Raw genomic sequence first — 27,993 nt, 5'->3', positions numbered from 1 at the left:
TGGCAATTAATTTCTCATAATTTATTTCACGTGACCGGAAGGGGTATGAAATCATTTGACAATTTTCATCTATCAGTCAGGCTGAACTTTGCTCTAACAGCAGCAGAAGAATTTGTATCCACTTAAGTGGATAATCACGGTAAGTGTTTATAATGACTCTGTTTGCAGAAGCTTTTGTATTTAACTGCATCAGTGTAAAAACTGACTTTAAGTGGAATGTCACATAAGCTCAGACAAGGCTTAGCTGTGATAAACTGACTCCATTTGGATTTGGCAAAGCTGTTGAAATGAATTGATAACAATGTTTTCCAATTTAACTAAATCTATTTTGGCCTAGGTACATTAAATAACTATAATGCCTCATTTTCTTCAGGGAGAAGATGGGGATTAATTGTTAAATTAGCTATAATCACATATTATAGAAGATAAACCACTGGTTCATCCCCAGAAAAAAAAAATAAAATAAAAGGCATCTTCTGCTTTTGATGCAGCATTAAGTACTTACCCAAAATGTAAAGCACTGGAAAGTAGTGGAAAAGCACTATCACTGCTTTAATGGCTTGGGAAAACAAAACAAAACAAAACAAAACAGTTCTTCTTAAAGTCAGTCAAATTATGCCTCATCACCCAACAACAATTCTCAACCTGACTTTTGGTCTCAGCACTGATATACATATTTTTACATTTTAAAAAACAGATTTAACCTAATCTCTACGACTTTTAGAAATGCAGTAATTTACAGATTAGAGCATATATTAATATTTTGATAAATATACACTTCATTTACATTTTATTTATAATTTTATATTCACTAAATGCACTACTCCGTAGTTTAGTTACTCAGCACTTGGCATCTAGTAGGCTATGTTAATAACATATGCTTGAAACTCGGCTGTAAATAAGATATATGCTAACTGTACAAGAAACGTGTGAAAATACTTTTCCGTCACAATTTTGCCCCTCAAGGAAATAGAGTTTAGGGGTTTTATATGTAATCAATTTGTAAGAATCAGTATTGTAGACTTCTTGTCAGGATTTGCTTTTGAAGGAGAAAGGACATTCCTGGCTGCTGGCTGGGAGTATTTTGAAAATCCACACAGGAACCTTTGACAAAAAACCCACAAAGCTCCTTTCTTCACAAACCATTTCAAATGTACCGAGCACTCTAGTGACAAAGGCAATGTAATGCAGGACACAAAATGCCTCAGAGCATCTGGTCAGAAGAAAAACCATATAAAGTCAGCATTGCTGAGGCAGTTATATTGTCGTCAGCTCTTGAAACACTAAAACCACTTACTGTAATGTGATTTAGATCTTTCTTCTGGCTTGAGTTCAGAGAAAAACAGCAATGAGTGCTACTACATATTGTATTCCACATCAAACTACGGATCTCAGAAGCTGAACACTGCTGCAAAAAGTTAGCAGCTCTCCGTTTCAAAGTTTTGAAATTAGGTTTACATAAGGCAAAGCTCTAATGACGGAAAGATTGGGCTCACTGTTATTAAGCAGTAAGAGAAGAAGGAAACAAGCAACAGAACAACACACACAGGAGACTGAAACTAAAAGCAGATTTTGGTCACAAGAGCTCCTTTGATTTGTCCTTCTCCGCAGCTAGGAGGTGCGATAACAAAGGAAAGAACCGACATAAGGAGAGACCAGCCGGCCATAAAGGGCTGGCCTGCTTTGGCTTTGCTTCCCATTCCTTAAATACATATCTATATAAACTTCCAAGCAAATAAACATTTCTCTTTGCCTCAACTGCCACCCACTGGAAAAGGAAAGTAACATTAATTCCAAATTGCAATACCCCAAAATAGGTCAGAAAACCAGTATGACAGATACCACCATGGTACATTAAACTCCTGGGGTTGCCTTGAAACTCTTAGCAGCACTGCTAGAAATTAGAGAACTTGCAAATTAAACTGAAACAGAAAACAGCAGTGAGACTTCCTCTCCCTGCCCCAGCAGGCAGGCACTTAGGCTGTATTACAAAGGTTTTGGGAAGGAGCTGGAGTTTGCAAGGCTGAAGCGAGGGGACCAGCAGCACCTCTGTGACACACGAGGCCGAGGAGGGTGGGTGGCACCAGGCAGCCCTGCAGCCCTGGGGGCTCTGCGCAGCACCGCTCCTGCTGCAGCCAGCTCTGTCGGTACCCTCTCACTGTTGCTCCTTCCTTGCTGCAGCAACCTGCCAACTTCTGTGCCCAAATGGCAGCTTCGGCATTCCCGCTCCCCATGAGCAGCAGCCCCAATTTCCCCTTCGATGGATGGCTTCAGCAGGTGCATGGGGTCCTGTGGTGAGGCAAGTCAGTGGTACAGATCCAGTAACTTGACCTTTCAACTCGTAATCTGGAAAAGCTTGTTGAAAAAAACAGGATGGTCTCTAAGCTGCCACAGAGTGCTACCATCCACTCTAAATGAAACTTGTTCTAACTTTTGGTGTATGTGCTTATTTCAGCTGAAGTACTTGATGAGGCTAGCAATAGCGTAGTGAGATATTTGCATGTGAAAGCATGCATGTCAGATGCAATGACAGCAGTATAATTGAATGTGAAACAGACCTTAAAGTGAGACAAACCATCCTGCAGCCATGCCTTCTGGTGAACCTGCGCCAAGGCTGTGATGGCACCACCACAGAAGTCAGCAGTCATAGCCGAGTCTGTCTGGCCAGCCAACCCAACTGATGCAGACGCCCTTACTTCCCAGAGAAGAAAGCAACCTCTGTTCAAGTGAGACCCGATAAATGGGGACAATCAGATTCCCAGAGAACCTTCCATACTTTTCTCAAGTGCAATGAAGCAAGTCTTGCTAAAAGAACAGCTGCTCTGCAATTATGGATGTGCTGAGAGCTACAAATTGATTGCAGATTCCCTTACTGTAAGGGCCTAAGGGAACTGCAGGAATGAAAAAAAAAAAAAAGACTAAGGGCCTAATGCAAGCCCCATAGGGATTAACAGGAAGACGTATAAATCCTTTGGTCCAAATCACACCATTCTTCAAAAAGGCCTGTAGAAAAAAAAAAAAAAAAAAAAAAAAAAAAACAGGAAAAAAAAAATCTAGCAAAATTACCCCATGAAATTTCTCTTCTGCTGCTGGGGAGAAGATGGGGAGCAGCCTGTAGTTAAATTCCTATAAAATGGCAGACCTCCAGGAACCACTGCAAACACTGGTGTCTGTGCAGGGTTTGGTCTCAGCACGTTCACTGGTCATGCACGGCACGAGGTGCTTCTTTAGGAGGTGCTTCTTTCACAGGGGAAGGCTGTCATGTTGCTTCAAGCTGCATCTCCCTACTCCCTAGCTCTCCAACAGGCTTTTTCCAGGCAGGACACAAGTGCTGCCTACTGATCCCTTGGTGTTTATCTGTCCTCCCCTTACCCTTGTGCTAGCTTTGAAGTAACTAGGCAGTCGGGGATGCTGGAGTCTCCTTTTTGGCTGAGAGAACAGAAGACCCGTCCAAGTGCCAGTGGCTCCCTGTATACAGATCAAGGCACAGCTGCATTAACTGTAACTCTAAAAGTACCTGGAACAGTTTAGGTCCATGTTAAGAAGCTCCTGCCCCTGGGACACTGCTGCTTACATTAGCCACGATATGCTTGTCAAACAGAAATTGTAGGTTATCGACGAAGATAAGCAAATGTAATATGAGAGAGTTCTCACAGCTTCCTGACAGACAAATCTGCCGTGGATATTTGGCAATCGGCATCCACGGACACTGCAGCATTCCCAACTCATTAGTAAGAACTCTTGAGTTCGCTGAAGGCCAAAGTCATTGGCCAATGGATACACGAGAAAACAGCTGTCGAGCAATTCACAGCTCAGCAAAAATGCTGCATTAGTGGACCAGCACACTGGACGTGAGAAACAATTATAAGAATGCTCCTTCTGCTCGCTGAGTGGTGCTATTCAAAAAAAACGGGGGGGGGGGGCCAAGACGTTTATCAGTATTGAAAGCATCTATAATAAATTTACTCCTTCACATGCAGAGATACTTGTACGATAGAGGGTCCAGATCCTACTGCAAGATTATTTATTTATTAAATCTATAAATGGAACAGTTAATTATCAACACCAAAAATCCTGGCAGCACCTTCTTGATACAAGACAACCATCTGTGCTCTCTTACAGGCATATACGTTAATCACAATTTTAAAAATAAGCAAGAATAAACCTTACTTTCACAAGAGTTTTCCAGGAATGTACTCTGACAAACAACTGTTCTTTAGTAAGACACATATTGAGTTATGCTGTTCAACAGGCACTAACAAAATCAGTAAGGTACAAAATACTCCTTACTCTGGTTACTTAGTCGTGCCAGCAAAATGCAAAGTCATCCAGAGGCATTACAAAACAAACAAAAAGAAAAATTGAGATAAAATCTACAAGGCAGTCAGTGTCACGTGACAAACATGACAATCGTTCAAAGTTATTGCACTGTGCCTGTTCGTCTTAATTTTTCTTCATAATAGAAGTTTAAAAAGCATGCAATGGGTTCTATTAGCAACTGCTTGGACCATATTTTCTAAATTCTTACCAAATTTTTGTGCAGAGGGATTTTTCAGAAGAATTTTCTTTTAAGAAAGAAATATAGGATTCCTCCCTCATTCAAAAAAATAATCAAATACAGCTTCCTGTTAGAAAGGCATAGCTCACACAAGCCACTGAACGATGTGTTAGCAATAGCTTAACTACTCTGCCTTTGTACTCATTGGGGAATTTCCCAGAAAAAGGCAGTCCGAGGGAGCCAAGCTGAACACTGAGCTTGTCCGTGAGACATTTCAGATCACTTTTTCAAGTATCTACCTACATCTTCAAGCATCTCAATCTTCAAAACCAAAACCAAAACAAACAAAAACAACAACCTAAAACCACCACTTTATTATCTGAAAGACAAGCCTGATATCACAACCAAGAATACTTCTTCTCTTGTCTAACATTGAATATTAAAACATCAGATGCACTGAAGTAAATTAGTATAAAGAAGTACTGACTAAACACAGATTTCATGAATTCCTTAGGCAGAAAACCTATGGCAAAGCTTAAACTGCACTTCCAAGAGAAACCAGAGAATCTGATAAGGAACTACTAAAACCCTTGTTTGTGTATTCAGATCGAATAAACAGGCATTGATGGGAGAAAAAAAGATTTTCAAATGCTCAGATGGTAACTTGACACTTGAGTGCTAAAAAACATGCAATTTTCTCTCTTGGTCATCTCATCATTACAAAACTGACATAGAGTAAAAAGCAAGGCTAATCCAGCACAGGTCTTGGCTTTCACCTCCAAATCAGTAGCACACATGACTTGATGGCACAGGGGTGGGGAACAAAGCTGGGGCTGAGGTTTAGATTGTGTATTTTTCAAGATACCCCATACTTCCAGCAGGTAGGTGGGATTAATCCAAGCCCATTAACACTTATATCATTTATGAGACTGAAGAAGACTGAACACAGCAGAAATCAGAGCCACTTATGCACAAATATACAACCCATTTTAGAGGTTTGCAGCCCTTTGGGAGATGTGAAACAGGATATTATTTGAGACAATTCAGGCAATTCCTCTGAGCCCAGTGAAGCTGGAAGGACTTCAGCCAACATTGTACTTCTCAGAAAAGAGTGGCACGCTTCCTAAGTGGTTTGGGAAGAGTTGTTTTAGTAGGGTCTCTTTGCCACAGATACACACAATGCCTAGTGCAATACTGACCTATCACCTATGCTCCCAGAGGCTATCCCAACTCCTCTCTCACTATCAAAGGGTAAAAGTGACACTGCTTGGTTACTTTTCAACCACACAAGACCAGATATCGCTCACAGCTCTAAGAAAACATATTAGGAACAGCATGACAGGAAAATATGTTGCATACCTGTTCTGTCCTCACAAGTGGGTAGCACCTTGGAATTCGAAATAATCTTGTTCTGGGGCATACAGAGAGGTGTTGCTTTTTATTTTTTAGATAAATCTAATATATGGCTCATCAAAAGGCAGGAGATGGCAAGCACGCATCCTCCTCCCTTAGAAGTCTGGCAAACATTGTGCAAGGCTTAAAAACCTAATGCGCATCAGTTTTATGAAGTTATCTGAAATAGTCGCTCCAAGAATTTATGGATCACGAGTATTATCAGATGAATACCTCCTGCACTTGAGTATCTTTAAATAATTTTTTCCTGACAGAGCATTACACTCAATGGTAAAGAAATTACCAGCAAAAACATTAACTGCAGTTAAGAGGATACCATAAGGTGTATTCTTCAGTTTTATGCAGTTTTTTAGCTGGAAAAATATATTTAAAGATGTTATGGCCTGCCTCTTTGCTTCAGAGCTATGGATATATATCTGCACAACTTCGCTTCTACCTTCGAGACAGAAACAGTCAAATCTATTATCAATCAGAAAACAGCAACAGCAAATTTAATAGGTTCAAAACATACCTTACTGCATGGATGGCAGGGCACCTTCCTGTCACTGAAAGGTAGACACAATGCTTCCTTTACATACATTACCATAAAAAAGGAAAACAATCAGAAACATGCAGCTATACATATTGTATTTCATTCTCCTTGTCAATGATACTTCTAGTAGCAGAGTCTGGTCTAGATGGACCAGAAATACATTTTGCACCTCTCTTGCCAAGGACAGGTTTGTGATGTCCCTGTGCCAGATCTCTCATTCCTTAACCCTTACCGGTGACTGGTAACAGCAGAAGAACTCCGGCACAATTTCTAGTCATAAAGGCAGTGCGTATAATCTAGATGGCCCTGTAGAGCTAGAGACAGCACACTGCTTCCTACAGAGCACTTCTGCAAGATTGCTCAAAGAATACCATAAAAAGTTAATAGAGTAACTCAATTCTGTTTGGAGTGGTAATGCCTCTGTAATAAAACACAAAAACTCTTACAGTTAAAAATAAGAGCTTTTTATATGAGAACATAACACAAGCCATTTCAGCATTACTTTATCAAGGCTGTAAAGAGCTCTCCCAGGCTCATCTCTGTTAATTGTGTCTTTGCAAAGCACAGCCAAGCGGATGTGGAGTGATTAATTTTCCCGTGCTGCCCAGAGACCTGTAGACCTCCATGTAGAGCTCTACAAAGTAAAATTCAGTACTCAGATCATTCAGGTAAAGGAAGATTCAGAGAAAGCTGAGTTTTCTCCCAGAGTATGGAAAACATTTAAAACGACTGCTGGAACACAAATGAATTTGGTGTTTATTAGAAGCCTCTTGGCCAGAACCCGACAACCAGAATGGAGATGCTGCATTTAACACAAGGACAACTCCAGAATAAAAATCCCATTAATTTTTCTCAGCAGTGGATGATTAATGGAGGGATTTGGTTCCTAATGAAGTCAGCCAACCCCCAGACTCCACTGGTAAATCACTTGTCATCTTTCACATTCAGCTCTGACTCACCTGCAATAAACATTTCAAACTCTGCCCTATTCCCTTCTTCCTCCATTCTCTTTATGGTAGGTTAAACATGTACTTCATATATTTGACGAAGGGGATGGCAGACTATCGATACTTTGTGCATTTTGATTGCAGCATGCACAGACACATCTGAGTTAGCTTCAGGGAACTTAAATACCTATGTCAATGAACCCTATACAGGCACATACCTCAGCGCTGGCTAACACCTGGAAAGCATTTGCACGGCACAGTCCACACTGCGGCTCGTGCCACTGCAGCTTCACTGCAGACGCTACTGATATTGGGTGGACTGAAGTTCAGCGCTGCAGTCCCAGCTCCGGTCGCAGTGCAGCTGCAGATCGAGGGGTGCTGCAGGGGCTCCTCTTTCCAGGAGCAGCAGCCAGAGCTGAGCGCCAGCTACAGACGGGCAACACGGCCATGGGGCAGAGGAGCAAGCACAGAGAGAGTGGCGTGGAAGGCCTTCAGATGAAAACCAGGATGGATGGTTAACTTTAACGATTAGGTCCTAAAGTACTCAATTTCAGATTAACTTTAATGACTGCAGCTTCTAGACAAAATAGACTCGGAGGCCTGAAAGCTTGTACGCTTCCCCGAGGAAAGCTGTTATTTCAATAAAAGATGACATCTTTCCAGGTTCTATTGATATTCCCTTAATCTATAAAGCATCAGGCCAAGTTTTCTTTGAAAGACTCTTCTAAAAGTTTTTTCTTTAACAAAAGTAGCTACCAAACTTAAGTTTTCTACAGTTCAGAAATAGATTTAAAAGAATTCCTTCTTTACACAATACCTTTTCAACTAGCTGTGTGGTCATTTTTTTTGATTTATTATATAATGCTATTTTGCTATTTCATTCAATAAGAAAATTGTAACCCCTCTCTCATTAGACTTATCTATACAGGAGGGTCCCAATTTATGAAATACAAAATGGAAAAGAGTTTAAGAACAGTTCAGAACAATACGAGCATCTTCCTGATCAAATATCTCACACGGATTCACGGAACAGAATTACCTTATGTTGTACTCAATAACTGCACAAACATCGCAGCTACGTAAGTGAGAAGAGTTTCCTATACTGTAGCAGCCACTGAGTGGCAGCAATTCCTACATACTTAAATCCATATTCCTAGACATAAGATGAAAGTGTCAAAGTATTGATAACTTGTAATTCTTTTACGTTTAGAATTATATATAAGCATACAAATAATACCTGCTGAAATACCGGCTGATGTGTTTTGCTTTTTAAATTGTTAGTTTCAAATATTATGCATGTTACTCTGATAATCATACACCTTTAGAGGTTTGCTATAGTCAATTTTACAAAGAGATAACTGAAAAGGTCAGAAAAAAATCCTAAAACTATAAAGATCAAAACTGAAAATGACAATATTTAAGCATTTCTTAAACTAAAGCACATAGCTGTATTTTAAAAACGGACTTTTATCTAGAAACCCAGTATAAAAGGAAAAAAAAAACAAACCCACAACATAAATTTATGTGTTGCAGTCTCTTACATTTGCTTTTTTCCCCAGAATTCCCACAGCAGCATCCTGGGGTAACTGAAAATCTGTCCAAAGATTAAATATCCACTCTAATTTATATATTTTTTTAAACCACCATTTCCAGGAACTAAAATAAATAGGAAATGCTGTGTACACTTTTTTTTAAATGATGCTTATGAATTATTGCTTAATGAGTTAAGAAGCACTTTGCAGTCTTTTGTTCAGAAATCTGGTATTTGTTACGGCTTCCTATTTGATCAATCTAATGCTGCATGGCGTTATCTTATGGATGGAAAACTGGGACAGGTTATTTCCTGGCTTATTATATAGTTATATAGTTAATGGGACTAACGACCATACGAGGCCAAGGCGCATATAAGATTTGACACACGCAAACACGCAGAATTTTGACACGGGCTACTCGGCGAGATGTTTAAGGGTTGTAACTCAGGCTCTAAAGTAATTTTTAAAACCAGGAAGAGCGCTGGCACTGACTCCCCCACACCTGCCTTCTCTGTTCCCCGAGGCCTCCAGCTGCCAAGGGACGGCTCCAGGGCTCAGCCCCCCCGGCCACCTCGCCACCCTGCGCTACCTGGACAAGTGACAGAGGTGAAGCGGTGAAGCAGCCCCCGAGCAAACAGGTGTCAGACGAAACTGCCCGCTGTCATAACCCCATGGGTTTAGCAGCTCATACCCTAACGCAAACGGGGAATTCCCTAGTGATGAACTGAAAGGGGGTTTTTAAGAGATGCACGCCTGGCATGCACGCCCAAGGAGCGGCGTTCCTGCTCCCTCATTGTCTGTCACCGGTCAGATGGAAACTGCCCGCTTCAGAAACGTACCTCTTGTCTGCTGCAGCTTCGCTGCTGCACAGAAACTGAGCATCCATCCACGGGGCGGGGGGGAGGAGGAGGAAAAAAAAAAAAAAAAAAAAAAAAGTAAAAGCAACCCAAAAGTTGCTGCTATCAAAGCCGACGCTTGTGCCAAGAACAAACTTCGTGCCTGTGCCGGGGACACAGCCGCGGGGACCTCGGGACCTCCTTCCCGGGTCCGCCCTGCCCCGCTCCGGCCGGTGCCCGGCGAGGCGGCAGCGGGGGCGGCCCCGTCCCGGGCTCCCCGTCCCGGAGCACCGCGGGGCTGCGGGCGGCCGAGGGGCGCGGCGCGGGGCTGGGCCCCCGGCCCCGAGCCCAACATGGAGGCGCCGCGCCGGAGGCAGCCCCGCAGCAGCACCAGCACCCGCCCGTGGCCGGACACGGCTCCGTCCCGCCCGCCCCGCCGGCCGCTCTTCACGCCCGCCCCAGCACGGCAGCACCGAGCCGGGCCGGGCCGGGCCGGGCGTCTTTCTCCCCACCCCGCCCCGCGCCCCACGGAAGCCGGAGCCCGCGTCGCTTCCTCATTCACCCCGGGCCGGGCGGGGCAGGAGTCGCCGAGCAGCAGGAGCCCTCCGTGGGGGCAGGTACCGGCACTCACCCGCCTGTCCAGAGCCGAATACTGGGAGCCGTCCCAGGAGCGAGCGAGCGAGAGACGGAGACGGGCGGGCAGCGACCGCCGGCTCCCCGCCGCCACGGCCCGGGCCCGGCGCTCCCCGCCCCGCGCTCCGCCCACGGGGCGCAGCCGCGGGCCGCGCACTCACCTGCGGCCGCCGCCGCCGCCTGCCCCGCCCCGGAGGTGCTGAGGGAGGCGGTGGTGGCACTGCCTGGCCCTGGCCCTAGTCCTAGTCCCGGCACCATCCCCGTCCCCCTCCGTCCCGTCGCACCAGGGACGCTCCAGTCCTCGCGGTCTCCCGCAGCACAGCGCCCCGTGGCCAAAGGCCCTGGTGTCGTGCCGGTGCTGCGGGCACTGGGTCGCGGCTGAGGCGAGGAGGTGATTTTATTTTATTTATTTTGGGCCGAGACGTGGAGCTTCGTCTGGGGCTGAGGAGCTGGAGCTTGGCCGCGGAGCACTTGGTGTGTGCCTCTACCCTGTGGGGAGCACCGTTCAAGCTTCCCCACTGCCTTGCCACACCACTTCCTCTTCCAGACTCTTATTTAAAATAAATTTTGGTAGTTTCGTAAGCCTTGGATGTTGTTTTAATGATAAGGCTAAAGCTGGGTAGGCCCTAGGTCTGTGAGCGCTGGCGTTGCCTCAGTGTCTTTACCGCAGGGTGCCATAGGCCTCAGGCCCTCACGGGCCACCAGTGTCCCGGCCCAGCCGTCCTCAGACTCATGCTCTGAGGGATGGAGCTCCTGAGTGTTAAAATGAGGTGGTTTGGGGTTGGGTTACAGCACAGGAGCATGACAAATGTAAATAGGAGAGAAAATGCTGCCTTCCTCGTGAAGGAACCAAAGCAGACCTTTGTCATCGTTTTCTAGCTCATAGGGGTAAGCATATTACTAATTTGGGTGTAATTACTCTTGCATTTTCATCTTAAATGAGCTCATTCTGATCTAGCTGAAAACAGTGATGAAACTCCCAGCGTTTTCTGAGCCACTGTTTTTTCTCCCGGCAGGTGCTAGGCCGTGTTTGGCAGCTGAGGGTGCCAGAGCCGGCTGTTAGGAGGCTGTGTGTGGAGCCACCTACAAAACCCACGTCCCACAGGTTCAGCGTCCAGCTTCTTTCCAGAAGGGTGCACTTCATGCTCAACAGGTACTCTGGAAGTTCGTCGGTCGTTCTGTGTCATTTCAAATCTGAAAGGCTATGATGTGTATGTAACTCGGACTTCTGAATTATTATTATTTTTTTTTTTTTTTGGGGGGGGGGGGTTGGAATTAATATATGGGGAGCTTAAATTAAAGTCTAGTTTTAAAACGGTAATACCACCAGCTGAGAGTTCTAGTGGGTACAGTGAAAATCACAGGTTGGGTGGAGGCAGCAGAGCAGGGGAGTCTTTGGTTGCTTTTTATTTCTGCTGCAAATTAAACTACGTAGTGCTTTGTACGTGGTCTTAGGCCTATTTTAGTGTTGTGTTTTTTGTTTTGTTTTTAGCTTACAAATAATAAATCATATTTCCATGTTTTTGCACGGAATATTGTTGAATTAACCATAACGCTGTAATAAATTCCATGGGGACCCTCATTTAAAATTACTTGTGTTGCTGGTGAAATCTGAGGAACTTTATATGTGTGAGCAACTCATGAATGTTATGTTCGTAAAACTAAAGCTACTTTGAGAGGGGAAAAGCAGACGCTAACTTTTGCCAAGTGGTTTTCCTCATTTCAATACTTCCAGTGAAGTTTGGCAAAATAAAAAATGCATTCTGTTTAATGCCCTGTTCATTGGGAGTGTAAGTGCTCAGAGAGAGTTCATTTTAATTTGTGACCGTATGGTATAATGATGCAGCAAGCCATTTGTTAACTACTGTTGCATTTCAATAATTTAGAGTATCACTTTGGCTAAAGTGTTCCTGAAACAGATAGTCATTCCTGTTTCAGACTGTGAGAAAGTGCAGGGCTTAAAGAGATTTGTATCTTATGTCTTTGATTAGTCAGTCAGTGGGTTACATGTTAATTAGGACTGAGTAAAGATGTAAAAATTGGCCCTTAGAAAATAAAATGGAGGATCTTCTCAACTAGTAGAGGAATGTGACTTTAGAACTTTGAGGTATTTCCTGGTACTGAGAAACTTTTGCTGACTGATTATTTTGTGTAATTTTGCTTTAGAAACTCAGCAGTGCAAAATACATGGTAGCACTCGTACAGCTGGAAAGTGTTTCATCAGAGTAGATCCTGATGCAACTCAGAAGGCTTTATTAACATATTTCATATTCAGGATAATTGAAAAGGGGACGAAACCCAGTACTGTTGAACAGTATTTACTGGGGTTCTATGTCACCTTCTAGGTAAATGGTAAGGCGTGCCAGATTTCATTGAAATTTCAGGGCAAGCAAGAGGTAAATCATTTTTTAAAAAAAAAAAAAGGAAAGGGGATGTAAAGAGTCATAGGGATGTGGGTGTTACTCTTTTCCATTGTCCTGAAATGTGCCTTGAAATACTGTTTTAAATCATTCTGAGTCTCTTTTCTCTTTGCATTTCATCTCTTGTGTAGCTGAATAGATAGCACAGCAACTCAAAAACCCATGGTAAGGCACTGTTTCTGCACAGAAAAATGTGTGGATGTGCTATCAAATTAACTAGCAGGGGCTCCTGCAGCTGAGTTCTTTTGAACTCTCCCACTTGGAAAACCTGCTTTGCCTGAAGCCACTTAATTTTTGGCATGTAACGTGGTGAAGTTAGGTGGTGATATGACTCTGAGCAATTTCATGAACATATATTAAAAAGGAAAGTGGGAAATTAAGCTTTCTGCAGCAAAAAGTAAATAAAATTCATAGTGGAGAGTAAGAACTACTCTGCTGAAGATTTCAGAGCTATTTGAGTAAAAAAACATTTTTTAAAAGCGTGTAATAACATTTTGTGAGCTGAACCACTACTATCTACAGTGTCTATCACCTCATGCAAACAAATCAGATTTTAATTCTACTGGTAGATGAGTGATTTATGCAAAGATGATTATTTATGCCAAAGTATTGCTTCAGATTCTACGGTGTGATGAACAGAAAAGAATCATGGCAGTTACTGTAAGCTTCTTTTTCACAGAGCTCCACATTATGACAGAGGTTCATTGGTTTCTCTTTTCCAAGCTTAACCACCAAATGCCTGCTTTCATTTCCCCTTCTCTGGTAGTGATGGGGTTGAGAAAAGAGGAGTCTGGTGATGATCTAAAAGTGATGGGGGTTTCCACTCGTTACCCACTGCACGGGTCTGTGGTCTACTGAGTAGATTTTTCTTGAAATGTTTTGATCATTATGCATAGTCATTTATTCAGCTTTTTTTTTTTTCCCTTCAAGGTTAAGGTCAAAGACCTGATTTATGTATAATGCTTTTCCTCTAGTTTTTCCTACTTCTCTCCTTCAAGAACACAAACTCTTTGGATTAGTAGTGACAAAAACAGCTACTGAATTTCATCATGTGGAGGTCTGGCTGCCATATACGTTTGGACTGATGTCCAGTTGAAACAGGAATTACCCTTCCTTTTCTCTGAAGTCTTGAAACCTTAGAGATTCTTTCCGTAATGATATAAATTAACTGTTACAGCTTAACTTTGCGGATTATTTTAGTTCTTATGCTGACAAAAGAAGAATTTCTTTATTAGTCAGTGTGCTGCTTCTTGTGATCTGCAGCTGAGTTGGTCTTTCCTGCTTAAGGGTTTGCTCCTGTGCAAGTTGCTGTGCCTGTGCAGAGCTGTAGTTGGTCAGGTGAGACACTGTGGTTGGGTGCTACAAACAGGAGGAGCTAGAATCTCTGTATGTAAATTTACTATGTTTTAGAACTTGCAGTTGCATAATCTTCTATGCTTAGTAGAGCTTAAATAACACGATTTTTTGTTTTTCCTGAAGGATGAGATATATGTTAGTCGACTTGTGCCCCAGAACCTGGGGCATTCTGGTGCCGGATACAAGCATGTACATTTCAAAATATTTGTATAAGCAATTTATTGCAGAGTGGTTTGGTTATCAGATGTGAAAGAATTTGAGATTAAAACTGAGATAGGCTTTATGTCCCAACCACTCTGAAGTTTTACTTATTTGAAGGCACTTTTAAAATATGGTTCACTTATAAATGAGGCAAGAAAATAGTTTTCTGGTGGTTTTGCTGAGATTCATGCCTAGAGAGCATTACTGATTCTCACAATGTTTGTTTTTAAAGGCCCACATGTTTGAGAAAGTAATTACATGAAAGTCTTGGGCACTTTTTTCGTCTTTTATAAATAAAACCTGTTCCATATGCTTGTGTAGAGGATTTGCAGATGTGATCTGGATTACCCTAAAAATTGAAAAAATTGGGCTACAAATAAAAACTCCAAATCTCTTAAGATTGTATCTATATCCAACCCCACTGCCTTTCCCTGATGGTAGGGAGCTGATAACTGTGTTTTGAACATGTGAGGCTGTAGTAGTAACTTAATCATTTTTTTCAGACGACTTTGTTTAAAATGACTTTAGTATTTATTGCAGACACTCCCTTACATTGAGTTTCAACACACTCAATGCAGCGTTGATTTTGAGCAATGTAAGTGGTTCTGCTTCCCCTTGTGATAGCTTTACTTTGCGAAGTGAATAGAGTGCTAGAACAAGGAAGTGTATGTACTGATGCAATTTTCTTGCTGACCACAGTCTATTCCTACTTGATTTTATATTTCAGTGAGTATTAAAGCAAGAACTGTTGTGTGTAATAAATAATGCAAACATGGTTTTCTGACATCTTGTTTTGTTTATAAGCTCTCTTGAACAGTTCCATTTGATTTTTGATGTTTGTGTAAGCTCCAGGAAATTAAAATCCTGTTTGTGCAGAAGAGACACCATAGATAGAAATAATTCTATTGGGGCAGGGGAGGAGTTCTGGTCAGGTTTTTTCTTCCCCCACATCCTGTTGAACCCCGTTCATGATGGGGATTGCAATTATTCCCCATGAACGAGGAATTCCCGGTAAGTGTGGGTCATTAGCTTGCGTTGATTAAGTCCCTGCCCTTTGTTCACACCGCCTGTCGCTACTACCAATTGGATGGTTTAGTGAGGTCCTCGGATCACCCATGGTGGGGCCAGTCACGGCTCTGCTGGAGCATCGAGAAGACAGTTGAACTTGAAAAAAAAAATAACCGCATGAAGTTTAACAAGAGCAAGTGCTGGGTCTTGCACCTGGAACGGGGCAACCCTGGCTATCCGTACAGACTGGGCAATGAGATGCTGGAGAGCAGCCCCTCAGAGAGGGATCTGGGGGTTGTGGTTGACAGCAAGTTGAATATTAGCCAGCAGTGTGCCCTGGCAGCCAGGAGGGCCAACCGGATCCTGGGATGCATTGCTAGTTGGTCGAGGGAAGTGAATTGTCCCACTCTGCTCTGTGCGGCCTCACCTCGAGCACTGTGTGCAGTTCTGGGCACCACAGTACAAAAAGGACGTGAAACTGTTGGAGAGCCTCCAGAGGAGGGCGATGAAGGTGGTGAAGGACCTAGAGGGGAAGATGTATGAGGAGCGGCTGAGGTCACTGGGCCTGTTCAGCCTGGAGAAGAGGAGGCTGAGGGGAGACCTCATCACGGCCTACAGCTTCCTCACGAGGGGAGTGGAGGGGAAGGCGATCTCTTCTGTTTAGTGACCAGTGATAGGACCTGAGGGAATGGTGTCAAGCTGCGACAGGGGAGGTTCAGCTGGACATCAGGAAGAGGTTCTTCACTGAGAGTGTTGTCACACACTGGAACAGGCTCCCCAGGGACGCAGTTGCTGCACCAAGCCTGTCTGAATTTAAGAAACGTTTGGACTGTGCACCTAGTCACGTGGTCTGAATTTTTGGGTAGACCTGTGTGGTGCCAGGAGTTGGACTTGATGATCCTTATGGGTCCCTTCCCACTTGGGATATTTTATGATTCTATGATTCCTTTTGGTCTGCAGCTGAAGTTAACTCATCAGTCAATGAGAACCAACTGGAAACCATCAAGTCAATGAGTTTAGACTATCACATCATTTCAGCTGGTACTAAATACCTTGTGTCTTCGCTACTCACTTGAGAGGAATTAACATGCAACCAACCAAGGAATACAATTCTGCTGAACATGTTTTTTGCTGTAAGGATGGTGTTTCATGGGTATCAGGTATCAATGGCTCTAACATTCAGGAAATTCTGGCCAATGGTAGTAACTGATTAAATGGTGAGATGTTAAGATTATACTTGTAAGTTTTGTTTTGATGTTAACCCTATTTCATTTACAGATATATCTATGGATCAGAGTTGCATCGTGTTTGTTGTGAATTTGGAAGGATTAGAAAAGGAGGAAAGTTCTGCTGGTCAAACTGTTGATCTGTCACTCTGCTCTTTGCTTGCATCACACTTCCCCCCCCCCCCATCTCAACTGTTGCTGGCAGTGGGCAGCAGGGAGAGAGCTGCTCTGTGCTGTTCCTTCTTCAGTGAATGAGCAGGGCTGGCAAGGCACAGGAATAAAAGAGCTGGAGCACCCGAACAACTCCACCCCCAGGGCTTGCTATTTTCAGATGGTCAGACAGAAGATATAAATTAAAATTTCTTTTATTGGTATGAATGATTATTTATCCACAAATGCAAGATGGGAGTTAGTGTTTTTTCATTCTTTTTGTCTGCTCAGAATGTGTTAGCTATGATATCAGACTGTGCAAACAATAACATGGATCAGTCATACGGTGTGACTGGAGCAAGGCTTTTGTTTGCAAAAAGAAAAATATGACCTATTGTAACCTGGCATGAGAATATGGGAGTACCTGAATTCTAACTTCATCAGCTGGTTGTGTAATTTCACATCGTAGTTTTACCACTGGTTTTTGGCACCTAGTGCTTCTAACACTTAATTTTCAAATGCTAATTCTTTTCTGCTTGGGTATTTTTCTTTGTTAATGAACAACATGATGCATCATAAATTTGTTTTCATGTTCTTCCAGGCTGTCCTTCTTTATCCTTCTACTTGCCTGTACTCTGGCATAGGCTGTTTAGACAACTATTGTGTTGTGATAATTGTTTAATTGGGTTTATTTTTATTGGTATAAGTGCTGCTACCAAAAGCTGAGCATAGTATCGGTGAAACAAGATAGTATGCAGATAAATCCTAGTAAACATTTAAAATGAAAGCAAGTATCAGTAATGAAACTGTAGGTTGTGCGTTTGCACGAGAGGAGGGTGGAATGGAAGACAGGAGTCACCTGCCCTAGACATGTCACAGTTTTGTTGAACCACGCAGGAAGACTCAGCAGAGTGGACAGCTTTGTAATGTCATGGCATAGACGTTGAGTCATGTGTATTCAGGGAGAGATGTCAACAGGCTTCTCTTACCCACACTTCCTGATGGTGAGGAGTGTTGGTAGAAGCAGTAGTTCTGCACCGAGTTTGCCAAATAGCGGGTGAACCAAACTCCTATTGCTTGTGCTTGATTACCACTACTGGTAGCAGGGTGAAGGGTAGTGTTTGACATTATCATTTTATCAGGTTTTAAATGGCAAAGAAACAAAATATGTCATCTTTAGAAAGTGGCTAAAAAATTGATTAATTCCCTGAGGACTTTACTGTGCATAAAAATAAATTGAGGCTGATAGCAGCAGAATTAAAGATAAAAAGCCTATCTGCAGCAGAGCTACTTTGCAGATGTGTCTAGAGATAGGTCATATTGTCACAAGCACTGGGGCCAGTGCTCCAGACATTTCCTGAATAAATTCTGTTGTATATCTGATCTATGTGCAACTGGGCCATGCGTGTAATTTGATAGTGTTATGTCTCTTGTCAAAATTAATTTGGGAGGCTACAATTCTTTTGTTAAAAAGAGGCTATAGAGTTGCTGCTTTTTGATGCAACTGTGTCTACTAAATTCTAAGGTATACCCTTGTTTTTCTGCATTTAGAAAGTGTTTCTGGGATCACACATACTGCTGGCTGTTGTTGACCTGACCCTTATACAAGTTTAAAGGTAACACCACTGAAAGTACGCATACTTAAGTGTTCCACAGTTAGTTGCTCTGGGATCTCTCTTGCTTTTGTAAACTATTTTTTAGTGTTTTTTTTTTTTTTTTTTTTTTTTTTTCCTTAATTATGATCTACAACATCCCTGAATGTATTTAGATTTTTTTTCAGTCGGCTTTGTGTCATGTGCCACCCCAGATTTTTTTCCAGTCTGATATGAAATACGGTTCACCATCAGTCATTCTCATGATAGTGCTCTGTGTTTTTTCATGAGACAAAGGTAAATGGAAGAACCACTCAGTATTCAAATATTAACTAGTGTTTTTACCGTGCTGTCACTACAGCAAAGTTTGTTATTTGATTTGCTTGTAGATAATAAGTACAGAACTTTTAGAAGGACAGATCTGCCTTACTTCCAGCTACTTTTACTCTCCTGTTGGCTGCAGAAGATTCAAGGCAAGAAGATTCAAGAAGTTTAAAGGCAAGACTTATTTTAACATTTCTTTACTTTTGAATGTAGAAAAGGCTATATTTTACCTGAAGATTTAGAATGGTCTGGGAACTTTTATTAGCCAGTTATACGGAACATGCCAGTGATACAAATCATTTGGAGGAGGAGGTGGTAATGAGTCTCTTATGCTTGTCCAAACTTTGTTTTCAGGTAAGTCCAGAGTGGGAGGGAGGAAGTCATTCCTGGTCTAGTTAAATGTGTCTTCCTGCTCATGCTTTTCAGAAGGGGGGGGAAAAAAAAATGTTCTGGTGTTGTCAACGTATACAAGGGTTTGAGAACCATTGTTTATTCCCTGCGTTAATGATTTTGCATTCTTCCTTAGCAGTGGAATAAATTCAGGTTGACTGAATGCCTTGTATTGTTTAAATGTAGATTAATGCATTCTACAGTAGAAAAGTATCACTGTGAAAAAGAACAAAGCGGTGTTTCTAGAACAAGCCCGTGTATTTACGTCTGTCCTTTGGGGAAGTGCAGATCAAAATCCAGATGTACTGCTTTAGTCTCCATGTATCTACTGGGGGGGACGGGGAGGAGGAAGACCACCAAATTACAAAAAGATGATGCTGTTTAGTAATTTCCTTTTTGGATTGTGTGGAATCACATTTCATAAATGTACATGTTTTGGATAGCCGATAATATTCCTATGTTAAGGTTGATCAGGTTGTTCATAAAGCAGGATTATTTAAATACTTCTCTTGTAACTTATCATGCTACAGCTAGTTTGTAGCAGGAGTAGAAGCAAATGTTCTAAAAAATTGCTTGTAGGTAGATGAAGTGAAGTTCCTGCTTCAGATGACATTCTGAGAATAATCAGCAAAACGTTGACATTTGGGAGTCATGAACATGACATGCCATCAAAACCACTGAATTCCCCTCTTTACTGGGAGGGGGAATATAACTTCAGTGTAAGCAGAAGGAAATGGAACATGCTTTCTTGAATTTTCACAGCAGAATTCTTCTTGCTAAAACCTATGTTCTCCTTACAAAGTTTTGTTTACTAGAGAAGTAGGTTTAGCATGAACACAGGTATTTTAATGTATCTTTTTGTGATGTGAACTTGTCTTGCATTTTTTCAGTTACCTAAATTACAGGCTTTCATTTTGTTTTCTAGAATACTAGGAGGGAAATGCTCGTCTTAGTCATCATGTAACCATACAAAAACAAAAGTTTAATCTGTTTGTGAGATTTAGAGCATGCAAACGTGTAGCTAAAAAGCAATTGCTTTATACTAGAGATAGAAAGCACTCCTAGACCACGTTTCACTTATACCTGTAAGAACTATGAAGTTGTTAAGGCTGTTCTAGATGCCTTGAGGAATTATGACAGTGGCACTGACATTCCACGGGAGCTCTGAAAGAGAATCGTTCAAGTCCTTTTTTTTTTTTTTTTTCTTTTGATAAAATGCCACACGTGTATGTGGAGTTCTGTTTTCTGTCATTTTAGGAATAGATAGGACTGACTGAATTTTTGTTGTTTAAATGACTCCCACGTTGGAAAGTGGGCTGTAGGGATATACTTGATATCAGTTTCATTTTTTTAAGTAGTTATTCCATGGACTGACTTAGGAAGCAATTTTCTTCTACCAACAGTTCAGAGCACCCGGCATAGGTTCCTATTCTGAACTGCGCTATAGAAGAATGTGTTTTCTCTGCATTAACTAGAGGGAATTAAGGCAAATAGAACAGCTTTTTATTGCTCCCTTGGGGATGTGGGAGGAAAAATAGACATCTCCCCCAGCTGTTTGGTAGCAAATATGTATAAAATAAGTTTCATTTGACTTTTCTGGGGAGTAGCCAGAAAGTCTGAGCCAAGCTGTTTCTATGTGTGGCAGTACTTTGTACACAACTTCCACAAGTGGAGGTGAGATGATTTTATCTTGGGTAGGTGCTGACTGCTGTTGTGGATACTTGACATCTTCCTTAAGTGTGAATTAACTCATGGGATGCTTTTGTGAAGTAAACGGAAAAATTGCTAAAGATCTGCCTACTACCTGCGTGCTTCTTAACACAAACTTTACAGCTAACTGCTGCTGTAATGAGGAGTCATACCCCTCATCTTTTTGTTCCTGTCTTCTCGTTCTCACTAGGTACCTTGTGCCAGCTTTGATGCTTGGTAGAGTACTCCATTCTTTGTTTTAACTCATTAAAATGTCAGTAAGCTGTCCCGGCAAAACCCCTGCATTTTGGAGTGTGTTACACACAGCGTGGCCAGACGGTCAAAAAAGGTGCCTGTCCCACCATGTTTAGTGCTTCTGTGGCCTCACCTTGCATGTTGCATGCAGTTCTGGGTTCCGGGGATGTAAAGGAGCATGAAAGCATCCAGAATAGGCAATAAAAGCAGTAGAAGGGCTGGAGAGCATGTCCTGTGAGGAGAGGCTGAGGACGCTTTTCTGGCTTGCCTGGTTTGGGGAAAATGAGGCCGGGGGTGACCTCATGGCTCTTTGCAGCTCCCTGAGGAGGGGAAATGCAGAGGCAGGCACCGGTCTCTTCCCCATGTCAGGGTGCATGGGAACGGCACAAAGCTGCAGCAGGGGAGGCTCAGGCTGGTTGTTAGGACAAATTTATTTAGGGTGAGGGTGGCCAAACACTGGGACAGGCTTCCTGGAGAGGTGCTGGATGCCCCATGGCTGTCAGTGCTCAGGAGGCATTTGGATAATGCCCTCAGTAATGTGCTTTCACTTTGGATTAGCCCTGAGGTGCTCACACACGTGGCCTTGATGATCCATGTGGGTCCTTTCCAACTGAAATGTTCTAAACATGGTCAATTTTCTGTCTCTATTGAATTACATAGACTCAATGAAGGATTTCTGTGCTTGAAAGATGCAGGGTAAATGGAGAACAGAATAAGATGACAGCAGCAAAATTTCTGCCTTTTGGCAGCTGGAGCTGTTGTGATTATTCTGGAATGCATGAAACAGCCTAATGGAAAATGATTGAGTAAATTAGATTGCAGTTACATGTGGAGTTTAAGTGGTTCAATTTGCATTTGGTCCATGTCTTTTTTGACCATGTGCAATTAAGCATGAAATATTTAAGTATGATGTATGTAAGTATATTATAAAGGGGAGATGTGCATGTCACATACTGCAACTGCCTTTTTTTTGCAGTTCAGCCTGTCTGTAAGTGTACCCCTGGTCTTCAAGTTGATTGGAGGGCTGGCTGCTACGTTTCACTTGTCCACCTTTTAAAACAGAGCTTACTCCAAATAGTGTTTTCAAGATCAGGTTTGCTTTTCTCATGAACTGAATTCCGATTCTGGTTATATGATATTCTGGAGATGGGAGGAAGAAAGGTGTTCAAAGTGCCGCTCCCGTTCAGGTACATTTAAGTCTTGTTTTTAAAAGTGCTACTTTAAAAAATGCTTAAAGCCACCTTGTTTGATATGTTTGTGCCATTTCAGTAAATTATGGAGGTATAGTAGCATAGCATCACTCTAATCTGAACTCAAACCAATTTTGTTTCCAGGCAGTATGGAGCCTGGAAGTGGGTCCTTGAGCACTGTGGCCTGCTCCCATGTGCTATCAGCTGGATGCAAGTCTGAGCTGGAATCTGGGATCTACTTGCTCACAGGTTTAAATGTTCCTGCTTAGATCTGTCAATTCTTTAACCCATGGTTTTCTTCTTGGGGACTTTTCCTGCTGGTTTTGTCATCTGTGGCATACCCTTCTGTTGGATATTCCTTCTGTTATTTGTATGTTTCTTTGTTCCTCTCTTCCTTTTCTTTTTAATCTGTTCCTCTTCATTCCTCCTTCTACAGGTATTTCTTAACATGCAAGGTACCTATAGTTTTAGTCCTGCTTCTGGTGATCAAATGGTTACAAGATGGAACCTTGTAGATGGCTTAAATAGATATTCCTGTCAGAGATGGAACACTTAACTCTTCAATTACTGCTGGGTGTAGTGACTCCAGAGCTGATGGCTGTTGCTTGGGTGGTGACAGGAAACTTGTGTGGCTCATTTTCAGATTGCATTACTTTGTATCTCAGCCTGAAACCTCTCAGGTGAAATTAAGTCTGCTGAGAATAGCTAGCTATCTTCTTAATTGCTTTGTTAATCTGTGAGCCACTATTAGTTGAGATCGGTGCTTGTGCCAAAACCAAAGTGCTGTTTTGAGCTAGTTGGAGTAATCCATCCTGTGTGCTGTCTAACAAGGTCTGGGTGAATTTGTTTTTAATCTGTAAATGCAAAAAAAAAAAAGTCTCTTTTGGTACGGAGACAAGAAAGATGAAAAGTCAAGATATTCAGAGAAGAAATTGTGTGCTCCAGGGTGTATTCTTTGAATATGAATGTATTGTTTATGCAAGTCGTTCTTCAGATGATTTAATACTGGGATGCTTAGGTTATGTTTTATCATAAAGTTGTGATTTTAATTCTTAATCTTTATTTAATCAGGGCAGGTATACAAGTAATTAGGAACTTTAATCAGGGCAGGTATACAAGTAATTAGGAACTTGCAGAAGATCCTAACAGAAGCACGAGTGCAGTCATCGCAAAACTGAAAATGCAAGAATGACTCATTCTTCTGAATTCCTCATAGATGCTTATCATCTACAGAAAAAGTACACTTCAGATGTATTTAGATGTACAGAAGTACATCTTAGAAAACGTACAATTTCAGAGTTAAAATGCTTTAGTAAAAAACTAGTTAAATACTTGGAGTGAACTAATGTGTAGGCACAACAGAAACATGATGATATAGTAGGTGGTAACATTCATTTATGATAAGTTATAATGGAATTTCCCTGGAACGATGTAATCCACCTACTTGAATGCACAATAATTCAAAAGATTAACAGTATGTGGCAAATACCAAGACATAAAAATTAGCAGGCTGTTGAAAAACATAAGGCTAAGTATATGACTAAGCCACTGTCTGTAACTGTCATAGAATTAGAGAATGGTTTGGGGTGGAAGGGACCTCAGAGCCCACCCAGTCCCAGCCTCTGCCATGGGCTGGGACCCTTCCCACCAGCCCAGGCTGTCCCCAGCCCCATCCAGCCTGGCCTTGGGCAATGCTAGGTACGGGGTAGCCACAGCTCCTCTGGGCAGCCTGGGCCAGGGCCTCACCATCCTCACAGTAAGGAATTTCCTCCAAACATCTAATCCAAATCTCTCTGCTCTTTTTCAGTTTAAAACTGCTCCCCCTTGTCCTATTACTTTCTGCCTGTGTAAAAAGACTGACTAGTAGCTCTTAGTAGTTCTGATGTATGCTGAGATTTATATATATGACTTCTTTTGTTCACTTCTTGCCTATTAGCTGTTCATTTAAATATTTTAATTTGTCCAGAACACTGAGCTTGTGTATTTTTTCATTTAAAGCAGGCAGTCTGCACATGACAGTGTAAATGCTACTTTTGGAGATTGTTGTCCAGTAAGTACAGCAAGTGTGATTAATGGTGATATGTTTGAGGGATATTTTCACAATGCTATTTTTTGCTTGTTTTAAAATGATAGCTAGCCAGAAATTCAGTATGCTTTGAGTGATTGGGATGTTGAGAAGGCTGAGAGTAATGGCTGAAGACTTTTCATTTTGAGGGGCTTGTTACTTACCTCTTCAGGACCCTACATCAAACTATGTGAAATAGGTTTCAATGACAGTGTTTTTCTGGTCAGTGGTACACAGTTTTTTAATTGTCTGAGCCGTTAACAACAAACTTAATATTTCACCCTGTAGTTTGTCAACAGATATAATAAGTTTATGCACTCTGAAACTTGTATTTCTGAAATATGTAAGGTTTTCTTCTTGTGAGGGAGGTAATGCATTGGCTGCAATGACGTAAAGTGACATAGAAGAATTAGTTTGTTTCATTATCCTGAGCAACAACAAAACTGAGAGGCAAAGCGATAGCAGTACCTGCTAGTATGACTTAATTCACTTAAGTAAAACAAAGGAATAAAGTAAGAACTTTTTGAGATATTTTTTTTTTTTTCCCAAAAACAAACATAAACAGACAAATCTTTTTTTTTTTTTTTTTTTTTTTTTTCCTTATATGCAAGGTTTGTTTAGGGATTTCTAAAGGAGCTCATGCAACTGACCCAGAAATCATCCATTTTTAATACTACTGGGAGGGGATGAAATCTGATTTATTTTTTTCCTTCCCTTCCTCCTTAACAAAAGTGACATACTAATGACTATGAGAAGGTCAACTGGAATATTGTCCTGTTCAGGACAATTTGACTAATTGTTCTCTTAGCTATTAACTGTCATTGCAGATTGAGGAATGCTTTCTTAGGCATTAGGAATAATTATCTTTTGAACTTAATCCATGTTTTAATACCAATAACATTCTGGTTTTGGTGAAATGCATTGTGTGTTTTAGTTACAGGAACTGAAAAAACCTCAGTAAATTGAGTCCTTCCAGGTAGTGATTTGTTGCCGGGAAATGTACTGTTTTCTTCTTTTTGTTTCATTAACAGAAAGCTACGGAAATACTTCATTGAAGATATTGCAGAAACATCAAAGCAAACCCTAAGGAACTACAGAAACTCTTGGCTAAAACTATTCACTTGACAGCATGGAATTATAATTTCATGTCTTAAATTGTACCATGATTGACAAAGAGTCATTGCAGATCACTTTGCTTTTCTCTTTGTGACATAAGTACAAAGCTGTTGTTCAGAGCCTAAAAATATTACATGGCTACAGCTCTTGGCTCCAACTTTCAGTAGCAGGTACGTTTTCTGAGAAGCTCAATAAATCTGTAGCCCTGGAACGTGTGATGTAGATGCAACAGCTAATTAGATTTGCATTAACGTCTGCAATATACTTTCTCTGAACAGAAACTCACATAGACTGATACCTACTTTGCAGAGATGCTGCAAATCATTACTGTCAAGAGCTTCTTGTGCCAGAGCATAGTGGCACCCCGGTCTTATTATGATGATTCCTATTTAAAAATATGTTTCACTTGCAGGTAAATACGGATGTGCACTCATGATGGGTATTACTTCTGTATGTGGTATATTAAGCTGTACATAATTTCCCAACTTTCAAATTTCACTCTGCAAGCTGTTGGAAGTTTTGCCATGAGACAGAAAAGCACATAAGCTCCTTACCTGAGGTTCAGTGCAGCTCTAGACTAAGCACCAACCTGTCTTGTTTTCCAACACTTGTTAACGTGTAGCTGGTTTAGTAGGTAATTTAATGTCATATTTCAGGCATAGGCTGGTGGAAACAAGTTTCATCTGTCACATGGAATAAATTGAAAAGCCTGGGCTCACCTTTTCTTGACTCTCCATCTGAATATGCTGTTACCACAGTAATGAGGAAGCGGTCCAATTAAGTATAGGTGGGGGCTGTTTCTGTCTGAGCATACAGTATTGAGCATGTACATGGTTGTGGGGTGGTAGGAGCTTGTAGCATCAGTGTGAGAGTGGTGGTGCAGCCGTGCTGCTGGGAGGAATAGCTGGTACCGGTATCCTGGGACTGGTTGCGGCCAGTTCATGTGGAGGGCTAGGGCTAGGTGTGGATGTACAAAAGAATACTTGTAGCAGATCATTTGATGGAATATTGTCTCAGCCTAAGAGTCTAGATCTGTGTATTTCTAACTACTCTGATTTGAAGGGTTAGAAGGGTTGACAAGTCGTGAGTTTGGGTTTATTAAGACTGCTAATTAACTTGACCCAGGTAGCTGTTTAGTGTTCTTGTGCTGGTTTCTTATGTTTTCATATTATGTTTCCCCCGTTTTCTAGAAACTTTTGTTACTTCAGAACATACTTTAGAGAAACGTGCTGGGTTTGGGGATTCTGATCTCTATATTTATATTCTGATTTCTATATTTAACTCTGCAAATGAGGAAGGGCTGGTTGCACCAGAATCGTGCCCGATTTGGGAGAGAGTGTCTTCTGTGAGCCCATGAAGTTGGAGCGTGTTTCAGAGGGTAAAGTATCTGCAGACTAGGAGGGCTGTCATGTGATCACTTGCTTTCTCTAAGATGAAAATAATACCATTTACCTATTGTTTTAAGTTCATTGCTGTCTCCGTACTGTTATACATTAATAGATTAAGTTCAGCTGCAGTGCAAGTAGAATGAAGATAAAGAAACCACACCCGGGTCTGCAAAAGCTGGGTTTGCTTAAGTTACAAGCTGCTGCTGTTCTGAAGGGGTCATCCACAGAGCACGTGCTCGCAGAACATGGTGCCTAGTTTCTCGTCAATGTGCGTTTCACAATAGCTTGCTACATATCAAGGGCCTTTGTGGAGCATGCAGTAATTTGACACTTTCATTTTTTTTATTGTAAGGATTGTTATGTTATTTAGTTGTAACTACCGTTTTTCTTTTTAGTGAAATCTGTTAAGTGTTGTATGGACTGAAAGAATGGAATGGGAGCTCAGCTCTCTGCACTCTTGTGGTTTTGTTCTTTCCTTCTTACTCTCATATTATCTGTCATTTATAGCCCTGGTAATTTAAAACTCCGCTCTGGACCATTGATTGTTCCAAAAGATTTGATGAAATTCAGCCAGTGTTTAAGTGGGGTCTTGATATACTGGGCTTTCCAGGCTTTGAATCTAGGAGTTACAAGATAAAGGAGAGGTCTGAAAAGCACACCTTTGGGGAAAGGCTTTTACTGTTATGTTGATGCCTCACTACAGTTCTGCACAACCTTGTAGAGCACTCAGGTGAAACATCTGAAGTCCCTTACTGGGCTTACCTTTGAGGGTCACTCTTCCTCAAGCAGGGAGCAAAAATGTTCTTCACTGAGGAAAAAACATAAAGAACAATTAAAATAGAGAACCCTGTGCTTTGTCTGCTGAAAACTGCATTTCAAAGCATTTAAGTCTAGAGTAACTCCTGTAACTTCTGCTAAGTTACCGTGTTCTGTTATCTCAGACATATGTAAAGTACAGGTAAGGAACTTCAAATACAAAATCGTTCATGTAAATAGGCCCCAGGGGACGTGAAAGAATGCAGGTCCTGGTGACAGCAAGCAAAGTCTTTAAGGCCATGCGTTAGTGACCTTTTTGTATTGTTTATTTGCGTTGTGAGTGAAACATCTGAAATGAGGCTTCCTGAAGAAAACTGTCTAAGGCAATGATGTGCAGGCATGCATTAAAATATATTTAGGACTTTTATCCACAAGGAAGTTTGAAATCAAGTGGAATTACAGTGCAGAGTTCACTT

The 27,993-nt window shown here is 41.7% G+C and overlaps 1 protein-coding gene and 1 long non-coding RNA gene across 3 annotated transcripts in view; one reads left to right on the top strand and one right to left on the bottom strand.

Moving 5' to 3' along the window:
- The window catches only part of PRKCD (protein kinase C delta), a 67,750-nt gene extending 57,211 nt beyond the window's left edge, over positions 1 to 10,539 (bottom strand). For both annotated transcript variants that reach the window (XM_035337769.1, XM_035337766.1), the window contains exon 1: positions 10,390 to 10,539. The gene's annotated coding sequence lies outside the window, so the exon portion shown is untranslated. The remainder of the gene's footprint in view (positions 1 to 10,389) is intronic.
- An 8,377-nt stretch (positions 10,540 to 18,916) lies between these two features.
- On the top strand, positions 18,917 to 26,665 carry LOC118173282. Its single transcript, XR_004754109.1, has 4 exons — positions 18,917 to 19,022; positions 22,337 to 22,441; positions 25,683 to 25,785; positions 26,030 to 26,665. It is a non-coding gene; the product is annotated as an uncharacterized LOC118173282 (long non-coding RNA).
- The last annotated feature ends 1,328 nt before the right edge of the window (positions 26,666 to 27,993 follow it).

This window comes from Oxyura jamaicensis, chromosome 12 (assembly GCF_011077185.1).
Source record: "Oxyura jamaicensis isolate SHBP4307 breed ruddy duck chromosome 12, BPBGC_Ojam_1.0, whole genome shotgun sequence".
Lineage (NCBI taxonomy): Eukaryota > Metazoa > Chordata > Aves > Anseriformes > Anatidae > Oxyura > Oxyura jamaicensis.
The sequence above is the reverse complement of the archived record's forward strand: the minus strand, read 5'-3'. Positions and strand labels throughout refer to the sequence as shown.